General features: G+C 38.7%; 1 pseudogene; it reads right to left on the bottom strand.

The window, feature by feature from the left end:
• Positions 1 to 9,277: 9,277 nt before the first annotated feature.
• LOC114204608 (magnesium transporter NIPA2-like) lies at positions 9,278 to 10,448 on the bottom strand (annotated as a pseudogene).
• Between the last annotated feature and the right edge of the window lie 427 nt (positions 10,449 to 10,875).

Here is a 10,875-nt window from a genome sequence, read left to right as displayed (position 1 = left end):
ACAAGGGTGCCATTTTCTTCACATCCTTACCAACACTTGTTATTTCTTGTCTTTTTGATTCTAGCCATTCTGACAGGTATAAGTTTATATCTCATTTTGGTTTTGATTTGTGTTTCCCTGATGCTTAATGATGTTGATGTATGTTTTTATGTGTTGGCCATCTGTATGTCTTCTTTGGAAAAATGTTTATTCAGGTCCTCTGCCCATTTGTTTAATTAGATTATTTGTGGGGTTTCTTTGTGAGATATATAGATTCTTTATATGTTTTGGTTATTAATTCCTTATTGGATATGTAATTTGCAAATATATTCTCCCATTCAGTAGATTGCCTTTTAATTTTTTAAAAAAGATTTTATTTATTTATTTGACAGAGAGAGAACACAGCAAGAGAGGGAACACAAGCTGGAGGAGTGGGAGAGGGAGAAGCAGGCTTCCCGCTGAGCAGGGAGCCTGATGGGGGACTCGATCTCAGGACCTTGGGATCAGGACGTGAGCCGAAGGCAGATGCTTAATGACTGAGCCACCCAGGCACCCCAGCCTTTTAATTTTGTTGATTTTCCTTTACTGTGCAAAAGCTTTTTATTTTAATGTAGTCCCAATATCTATTTTTGCTTTTGTTTCCCTTGCTTTAGGAGACATATCTAGAAAAATGTGGCTACAGCTGATGTCAAGGAGATTGCTGCCTATGTTATTTTCTATTTTTGTTAGAATGACATAACCATGTTATGTTTTATGGTTTCAGGTCTCACATTTAGGTCATTAATCCATTTGGAGTTTATGTTTATGTATGATGTAAGAAAGTGGTCCAGTTCCATTCTTTTGCATGTAGCTATCCAGTTTTCATAGCATCATTTATTTGAAGAGAGAGTCTTTTCCCCCATTGTATAGTCTTTTTTCCTTTGTCATAGATTGACCATATAGGTGTGGGTGCCAATACCACACTGTTTGATTACTATAGCTTTGTAGTATATCTTAAAATCTGGAATTGTGATACTGCCAGCTTTGTTCTTTCTCAAGATTGCTTTGACTATTCGGGGTCTTTTGTGGTTCCATACAAATTTTAGTAATATTTGTTCTAGTTCTGGGAAAAGTGCTGTTGGTATTTTGATAGGGACTGCATTGAATATGTAGATGGCTTTGGGTAGTATGAACATTTTAACAATATTCTTTTACTCCATGAGCATGGTATATCCTTTTGTTTGTGTCACTTCAATTTCTTTCATCAATGTTTTATAGTTCTCAGAGTACAAGCCTTTCATTTCACTTCCTTAGTTAAATTTATTCCTGGGTATCTTATTGTTTTTGATGCAATTATAAATGGAATTGTTTTCTTAATTTCTCTTTCTGCTATTTTGTTATTAGTGTATAAAATCACAACCAATTTCTGTGAATTAATTTTGCATCCTGCAACTTGACAGAATTCATCTATTGCTTTGAATAGTTCTTTGATGGAATCTTTAGGGTTTTCTATGTATAGTATTATGTCCTCTACAAAGAGTGACAGTTTTACTTCTTCCTTACCAATCTTTGTCCCTTCTATTTCTTCTTCTTGTCTGATTGAAATGGTTAGGACTTCCAGTACTATTGGAAGTTGGAGAAAGTGATGAGAATGGATATCCTTGTCTTGTTCCTGATCTTAACGGAAAAGCTTTCAATTTTTCACCTTTGAGTATGATGTTAGCTGTGGGTTTGTCATAAATAGCCTTTATTATGTGTTGAGGTAGGTGTCCTCTAAACCCACTTTGTTGAGAGTTTTTATCATGAATGAATGTTGAATTTTGTCAAATGCTTTTTTGGCAACTATTGAGACTATCATAATTTTATACTTGGTTTTCTTGATTTATTTTTCACACTGATTTGTTTGTGAATATTGAACTATCCTTGAGTCTCTGGGATAAATCCCACTTCATTGCATGTATAATCCTTTTAATGTATTGCTGAATGCAGTTTGGTAATATTATGTTAAGGATTTTTACATTTATGTTCATCATGGATATTGGCCTATAGTTTTCTTTTTTTTTTTTTTTTTTGTAGTGTCTTTGTCTGGTTTTGATATTAGGGTAATGCTGGCATCATAGAATGTAGTTGGAAACTTTCCTTCCCTCTTTTTTCCTCCAAATTTTAATTTAAATTCTAGCTAGTTAACATACACTGTAATATTAGTTTCAGGTGTAGAATTTAGTGATTCATCACTTACATGCAATACCCAGGGCCCACAACAAGTGTCCTCCTTAGTACACATCCCTTCTATTTTTTGGAATAGTTTAACAAGAAAAAATATTTGGTAGAAGACATTTGTGAGTCCATCTGGTCCTGGAATTTTATTTTTTTGGTAGTTTTTTGACTACTGATTTAATTTAGTTACCAAAAAAAAGTCTTCAGATCTTCTATTTCTTTGTAACTCAATTTTAGAAGACTATAGGTTTCTGGAAATTTATCCATTTCTTCTATGTTTTCCAATGTGTTGACATATAATTTTTCACAATATTCTCTTATAATCTTTTGTGTCTTTGTGTCTTTGTAGTGTCAGTCATTATTTCTCCCTGTTCATTTTTTATAGTACTTATTTGTGTCCTCTCTCTTTTTTCTTGATGAATCTGACCAAAGGTTTATCAATTTGTTTATCTTTTCAGAGAATCAGATCCTAGTTTCATTGATCTTCTCTATTGAATTTTTAGTGTCTGTCATTTGTTTCTGCTCTAATCTTCATTATTCTGTCCTTTTACTCACGCTGGGCTTCGTTTCTCTTTTTCTAGTTACTTTAAGTGTGAAGTTAGATTGTTTATTTGAGCCTTTTCTTGTTTTTTGAGTTAGACCAATATCACTATAAATTTCCCTGTCAGAACTACTTTTGCCATATCCAACAGATTTTGGACCACTGTATTTCATTTTCATTTGTCTCCAGGTACTTTTTAAATTTCTTATTGATTTATTTCTTGACCCATTGGTTGGTTAGTAGTATGTTGTTTAGCCTCCATGTGTTTGTGTGTTTTCCAATTTTTTTCTTGGTACAGATTTCTAGTTTCATTTTCATTCATATCACTCAACCATTGTGGTTGGAAAAGATGCGATACTATTTTAATCCTCTTCAACATATTGAGACTTTTTTTGCAGCCTAATGTGATCTATCCTGGAGAATTTTCCATGTGTACTTGAAAAGAATGTGTATTCTGTTTTTGAATGAACTATTCTGTATGTATCTGTTAAGTCCATCTGGTCTGTCCTGTTGTTCAAAGACAGTTTCCTTATTGATAATCTGCCTAGATAATCTATCCATTGATGTAAATGGGGTGTTAAAGTCCCTTACTATTATTGTTTTACTGTCAGTTTCTCCCTTTATATCTCTTAATATTTGCTTTATGTATTTAGGTGCTCCCATGTTGGGTGCATAGATACTTACAATTATTACAATTATAATATTTACAAACTTCTTTTCACATCGATCCCTTTATCATTATGTATTGCCCTTCTTTGTCTCGTTACAGTTTTTGTTTTAAAGTGTATGTTTTCTGATATATATATATATATATATATATATACATATATATATATAACTACTGTGGTTTTTCCTTTTCTTTTTACTTCCATTTGCATGGGATACTTTTTCTTTGCTTTCACTTTCAGTCTGTATTTGTCTTTAAATCTGAAGTGAGTCTCTTGTTGGCAGCATGTTGATGGGTCTTTATTTTTAATCTCTTCTGCCACTCTATGTCTTTTGATGGAGCATTTAGACCACTTATGTTTAAAGTCATTATTGATAGGTATGTACTTATTGTCATTTTGTTAGTTGTTTTCTGGTTATTTTGTAGTGCTTTTCTGTTTCTTTCTTCCTTTCTTGCTCTGTTTCTTTGTGATCAATTACTTTCTGTAGTGTTATTTTTGGTTTTCTTTTTCTATATTATTTGCATATCTATTATAGGTTTTGGGTTTGTGGTTGCCCTGAGATTTATATATAACCTCCTTTATGGGAATGGGAGAAGATATTTGCAAATGACATATCTGATAAAGGGCTGGTATCCAAGATCTCTAAAGAACTTATCAAACTCAACACCCAAAAAACAAATAATCCAGTTAAGAAATGGGCAGAAGGCATGAATAGACATTTTTCCAAAGAAGACATCCAGATGGCCAACAGACACATGAAAAGATGCTCAATATCACATATCATCGGGAAATACAAATCAAAACCATGATGAGATACTACCTCACACCTGTCAAAATGGCTAAAATTAACAACACAGGTAATAACATGTTGTTGAGGATTCAGAGAAAGGGGAACCCTCTTACACTGTTGGTGGGAATGCAAGCTGGTACGGACACTTTGGAAAATAGTATGGAGGTTCCTCAAGAAGTTAAAAATAGAGCTACCCTATGACCCAGCAATTGCACTATGGGTATTTACCCAAAGATACAGATGTAGGGAAAAGAAGGGGCACATGCACCCTAATATTCATAGCAGCAATGTCCACAATAGCCAAACTGTGGAAGGAGTCAAGATGTCCTTCAACAGATGAATGGATAAAGAAGATGTGGTTCATATATACAATGTAATATTACTCAGCCATCAGAAAGGATGAATACCTACCATTTACATCGACATGGATGGAACTGGAAGGTATTATGCTAAGTGAAATAAGTCAATCAGAGAAAGACAATTATCGTATAGTTTCACTCATAGGTGGAACATGAGAAATAGTATGGGGAGGACCATAGAGGAAGGGTGGGAAATCCGAAGGGAGAGAAATCAGAGAGGGAGAAAAAACCATGAGACTCTTGACTCTGGGAAACAAACTGAGCATCATGGAAGGAAAGGTGGGTGGGGGGATGGGGTAACTGGATTATGGACATTAAGGAGGGCACATGATGTGATGAGCACTTGGTGTTATTCACCACTAGTGAATCATTGAACACTACATCAAAAATTAATGATGTACTCTATGTTGGCTAATTAAATTCAAATTTAAAAATATATAAAATATAAAATTCTTTTTATCTTTAATCTTTGATATTTTAATTATTATGTGTCATGGTGTGAACTTCCTTTGGTTTTTCTTGCTTGGAACTTTGTGTTTCCTCAACTTGGATATCTAATTCCTTCCATAGGTTAGGGAAGTTTTCAGCTTATTTCCTCAAATAAGTTTTCTTCCTCCCTCTCTCTCTCATCCTTTGAGATCCTGATAATCCAAATGTTTTGGGGCTTGATGTTGTCCAAGATATCCCTTAATCTATCTTCATTTATTAAAATTCTTTTTATTTTTGCTGTTCAGCCTGAGTACTTTCCATTATCCTGTCTTCCAAATTGGTGATCTGTTCTTCTGCATCTTTTAATCTATTGATTCCCTGTAATGTATTTATTTTAATTATTGTATTCTTCAACTCTGATTAGTTCTTTTTAATATTTTCTTTTTCTTTTTCTTTCTTTCATTCATTCATTTAAATTCAATTAGCCAACATATAGTACATCATTAACTTCAGACGTAAAGTTCAATAATTCATCAGTTGCATATAATACTCAGTGTTCATTACATCATGTGCCCTCCTTAATGCCCATCACCCAATTGCCGCATCCCCCCACTCATCCCCCCTCCAGCAACCCTCAGTTTGTTTCCCATAGTTTAGAGTCAAGTCAATCAGAGAAAGACAATTATCATATGGTATCACTCATATGTGGAATATAAGAAACAGCTCAGAGGATCATAGGGGAGGAAGGGAAAACTGAATGGAAAGTCATCAGAGAGGGAGAAAAACCATGAGAGACTCTTAGTCCTTTCTAATATTTTCTATTTCTTTGTTGAAGGCCTCTCTGATTTTTTTTCACTCTTCTTCCAGCCTGATGAGCATGTTTATGATCATTATTTTAAACTATTTATCAGGCATATTGTTTGTCCTCATTTCTTCTTTTTCTGGAGGTTCTGTCTTGATCTTTCTTTTGGAGCATATTCTTCTGTCACCCCATTTGTTTGATTTTCTGTGTGTGTGTGTGTGTGTGTGTGTGTGTGTGTGTGTGTGTGTTTATGAATTAGATGGAACAGCTACTTCTCTTAAACTGGAAAAATGGTCTGGTATATGTTCATCCCCTGTGTAGACTGTGTTTGGTGGCCTTTGCTTGTTGGGTGGAGCTGTAGTTGGTTTGGGTTGGGGGTCACAGGGCATTCTGTGCTGGCACTGCCCTGGTGGGATGGCTGGAGCTGAATGGGCATGGGTTAGGCTGTCTTGGGGCTCTTCATACAGAGGGTTCCCTGGCAGTACAGCTGAAGCTGCCGTGGGCACAAGCTGAGGGGTCGCAGGGTGATTGATCTGCACAGTAGGCACACTGCTGGGACAGTTAGAACCAAAATGGACACAGGCTAGTGTTATTCCTGTGCTTTTTGCATAGAGACCATATGACAGGACAGCTAAAGCTGAAGTTGGTGAGGCCGGTGGGGCCCTGAGGTGCTATGTACAGAAAGCACCCTGGCAGGACAGGTGAAGTTGAAATAAGTGCAAGCTGGGGGTTCCCAGGGCTCCCTGCATAGAGGGTGCCCTGGTAGGACATCTGAAGCTGAAGTGGATGTTCTACTTGGTGTTCCAAGGCTCTCTGCACAGTAGGTGCCCTGGTAAAGTTGCTAGAGCTGAGGTGAAGTGTCAGCCAGGCAGTCTAGGGGCTCTCCATGAAGTAGGCAGCTAAAGTTGAAGTGGGCATAGGCAAAGAGGGTCTCAAGAATATGCAGAGAGGACACCCTAACAGGACAGCTGAAACTAAAGTGTGTGCAATGTGTCCTGAGGTAGTCCTGGTGGGGCAACAGGAGCTGAGGCCAGCACAGCCTGGGGGAATTCCAGGGTGTTTCATGCAATGGGTGCCCTGGCATAAAAGCTAAAGCTGATGAGGCAGAAGGGGTCCTGGGACTCTATGTGTAGAAGGCATCTTGACAGGACAGCTAAAGATGAGGTGGGTACAAGATGGGGAGTCCTGGAGCTCTTCACACAGAGGGCCCTCTGGCAGAACAGCTAAAGCCAAAGTGAGTGCAGCACAGGGGATGCAAGTCAGGGTGTCTTTGGCTTCCCTGGGGTGCTGAGAACAGGGGGTGCCCTGTTAGGATGACTGGAGCCAAGGCCCGTGCTGGCCAGTGTGTCCTGGGGGGATTTGCTCAGAGGGTGTCTTGGCCAAGTGGCCCACATTCTGGGCCAGAATTTTCTGGGGTGCTCCAGCCGGGGACACACTGGTGAGGTGGCTGGAGCTGAAGCAGGTGCCAGCCAGGAGAACCTGGAGCATTCTGTGCCAGGGGTGCCCTAGCAATCTGTATGAAGCCAGAGTGGTGCAGGACTGGAGTGTTCCAGGGTTCTCTGCATCTGTGTTGTCTTTGCGTGACAGCTGAAGCTGTAGTGAGCACTGACCAGGGGTGTCCTGTTGTGTACCAGGAGCTACCTTGGTGGGATGGTTGGAGTTGGTGTGGTGTGAAGTGGCAAGCCAGCACCCTGACAGTACACCCATTCATGTTATCAAGGCAGAGAGGGAGTGTAAACTGTGACAAGTTCCAATGGCTCCATTTGGCAGAGTTCTAGGGTTGCTATTTTATATACTAGTTGCTATTTTAAACCATAGCTATTTTTCTGTGTCCCAGAGCATCTGGGGCTGTTGTGGACTAGGGACCCAGTGCTCCCGATGTGGCAGGCTGGCTATGACATCCAGACAGTGCTCGCATCTGCACTCTAGAGGTGGACAGGGTGTGTAAACTATAGCATTCAACATCCCCATTAACACCGAGAAAGTTCTAGCAGCTCCCCTGCAGTTTGTCAGGGTTCTAAGGTTGAATCTTTTATGTAATAGTTGATCTTTTAAACTGTGGCTATTTGTTTTCCATGAAATGATGAATCTACTCTTGGTCCCTCTGTACTCTCCCTTCCCTCTACAGTTTGCAGCATTGAGGTAGGGGTTCCCTTTGCTACTGTGCTTTCCTCTCTCTTGCCATTCCCTCTATCTTTTATTGTACAGAAGCTGTTCAGTCAGCCCTCGGTTTTTCTTTCTTTCTTTCTTTTTTTAAAGGATTTTATTTATTTATTTGACAGGGAGAGAGAGACAGTGAGAGAGGGAACACAAGCAGGAAGAGTAGGAGAGGGAGAAGCGGGCTTCCCACGGAGCAGGGAGCCTGATGTAGGGCTCGATCCCAGGACCCTGGGATCATGACCTGAGCCGAAGGCAGACGCTTAACAACTGAACCACCCAGGCGCCCCAGCCCTCAGTTTTTCTTAAGGAGGAATTGCTTTATAATTAGGGATAGATTTGGTATGTCTGTGGAGGTGAATTCAGAGTCTTCCTACATTGCCATCTTGGACTGGATCTTCTCCATTTTTAATTTTCTGAGAAACCTTCATACTGTTTTCCACAGTGATTGCATCAATTTACATTCCCATCAATAGTGTACAAGAGTTCCTTTTTCTCCACATTCATGCCAACACTGGTTATTTATTGTCTTTTTGATATTAGTCATTCTGACTGGTATAAGATGATGTCTCATTGTGGTTTTGATTTGCATTTTCCTGATGATGAATGGTGTTGAGCATCTTTTCATGTGTCTGTTGGCCATCTGGATGTCTTCTTTGGAAAAATGTCTATTCAGGTCTTCTGCCCATTTAAAAATCAGATTATTTGCTTTTTTGGTGCTGAGTTGTATAAGTTCTTTATGTATTTTGGAGGTTAACTCCTTTGGATATATCATTTGCAAATATCTTTTCCCATTCTGTAGGTTGTATTTTCATTTTGTTTATGGTTTTCTTTGCTGTGCAAAAGATTTTTATTTTGGTATAGTCCCAATAGTTTGTTTTTGCTTTTGTTTTGTTTGCCTGAGGAGATATATCTAGAAAAATGTTGTTAAGGCTGATGTTGGAGAGGTTACTACCTGTGTTGTTTTCTAGGAGTTTTATGGTTTCATGTCTAATATTTAGTTCTTTAATCCATTTGGAGTTTATTTTTGTATGTGTATGGTGTAATAAAGCGGTCCAGTTTCATTCTTTTGCCTGTAGCTGTCCAGTTTTCTCAACACAATTTATTGAGGAGACTGTCTTTTCCCTACAGTATATTCTTGCCTCCTTTGTCATAGATTAATTGACCATAGAAGCTTGGGTTTATTTCTGGGCTCTCTCTTCTGTTCCACTGATCTATGTGTCTATTTTTGTGCCAATACCATACTGTCTTGATGATTACAGCTTTTTTTTAGAACAGTGTTTTCTTCAGACACGTTCTGATATTCAAATTCACTTTATAACACAATTATAGATTAACCTTTTAATTACATTTTTCCTAAAAAACTGTGAGATTTCCATTTCTTCTGGAGATATCTTCACCACTGTGTTGTTCAGTTCCACAGGTTAAGCTTTCTTCATTATTATTAAGAACTTCATACATGTTAGAGAGGTTGCCATTCCTTGCTTTTTCATCTTTTCAAAAAGACACAAGGAGAATAAAGCTGACATCTTTAAAGGCATGCAACAAGAATATTCCCACAATGATTGTAAAGAAGCCACTCAAAGTACCAATGACATCATCAACGGACATATCTTGCCACTCCTTCAAAAGAATAGCTGAACAAGTTAAAAACACTGTTGTAAAGAATACATAATATATTGGGAGTCACAATGGAAGGGTTGACTATATCCAGGGCCCTGTTTAGGTAATTAATCTGTGTGTTCACACAGACTATAAGGCTCAGCAGAAGGATCCAGGCCAGGGGATGTCACAGCACAGTTTTTCCAGCAAACAGCTCTTTGATAGCAATGTCCAGGCCCTTAACACAGGAGGCTGAAAACACTCTGATTACAAAGCAGATTGTTATGTACACAAGAATGTTTGTCTGTCCATGGTGAGGTCCCACAACGAAGATTAAAATCAATGACATAATGATCACAAAACTTGGATCTCCCAGCTTGTGAGACATTTCACTTAAAGTCTCTATCTCCTCTTCTTTTGGAGCATGAATGACCGTAACTGTAGAATACTTAGCAAACATCCAGTTTTTCCCATGAGGACTGAGGCTTTCACTCAGCAAGCATGATGAAAGAATGGCACTTACTAGGACACTGAGAGCTTCTAACGGAGTCACTAGTGTGGTTGGTGCAAAGGCATATGCAGCAAAGTTGGCTGCCTCACCTGCTCCCATTGATAGCAATTCAGCCCACCAAAACCATTCTTTTTTTTTTTTAATTTAATTTTATTATGTTATGTTAGTCACCATACAGTACATCATTAGTTTTTGATGTAGTGATCCACACTTCATTGTATTCCTATAACACCTATTCTTTAAGATATGCATGGCCACCTTGACCTGTTCTCATGGAGCCTTTTCTGGCAAGTCACAGAAGACCCTCTTTTTTTTTTCCCCCCAAAAAATAAAACTCCTGCCAATGAAAATGCTGGAGCTTATAGCCAATCCCAGACCAATATAAAAGTCATATTTTCCACACCCCTGGGTCATTTCGTTTGTTACTAAAGAAGTTCTTATGAGTCACACTGATCACAAAACAGAGAAACCACTGGTGCTGGAAGCAGGATCATGCAATCCTCAAATATGTAAGTTTAATACAGTCTCTTGTGAAAAAAAGGTTGGAAGTGGTTAGAGATGACTTATTCACTCTCATTTCCTTGTAAATAATACTCTTTATTCTCATTTAAAGTTTTAAACCCTGGCAGAGTAGCTCCAGCCCCAGTTGGAGGCCAGCCATGTGGCTTCTGCTCCACGATCTGGCCCTGGTCACCTCCGCATACACGCCCACACAGGCTGCACTGGCCACTACTTCTTTAGCTGCAGGGCCAGGGCCTTCGTTGGCCTTCATTACCGTTGCCATAGAGATAGAGGTGAGAGATTCAGGGGCTGCAGCCCTGGGCACTGCCTCCTCCATGGG

The sequence above is a fragment of the Eumetopias jubatus genome, unplaced genomic scaffold, assembly GCF_037043125.1.
Source record: "Eumetopias jubatus isolate StellerSeaLion01/CBP00866 unplaced genomic scaffold, mEumJub1_p1.0 scaffold_6, whole genome shotgun sequence".
NCBI classification, from domain to species: domain Eukaryota; kingdom Metazoa; phylum Chordata; class Mammalia; order Carnivora; family Otariidae; genus Eumetopias; species Eumetopias jubatus.
Note: the sequence above shows the minus strand (reverse complement) of the source record. Positions and strands in the feature narration are given on the sequence as shown.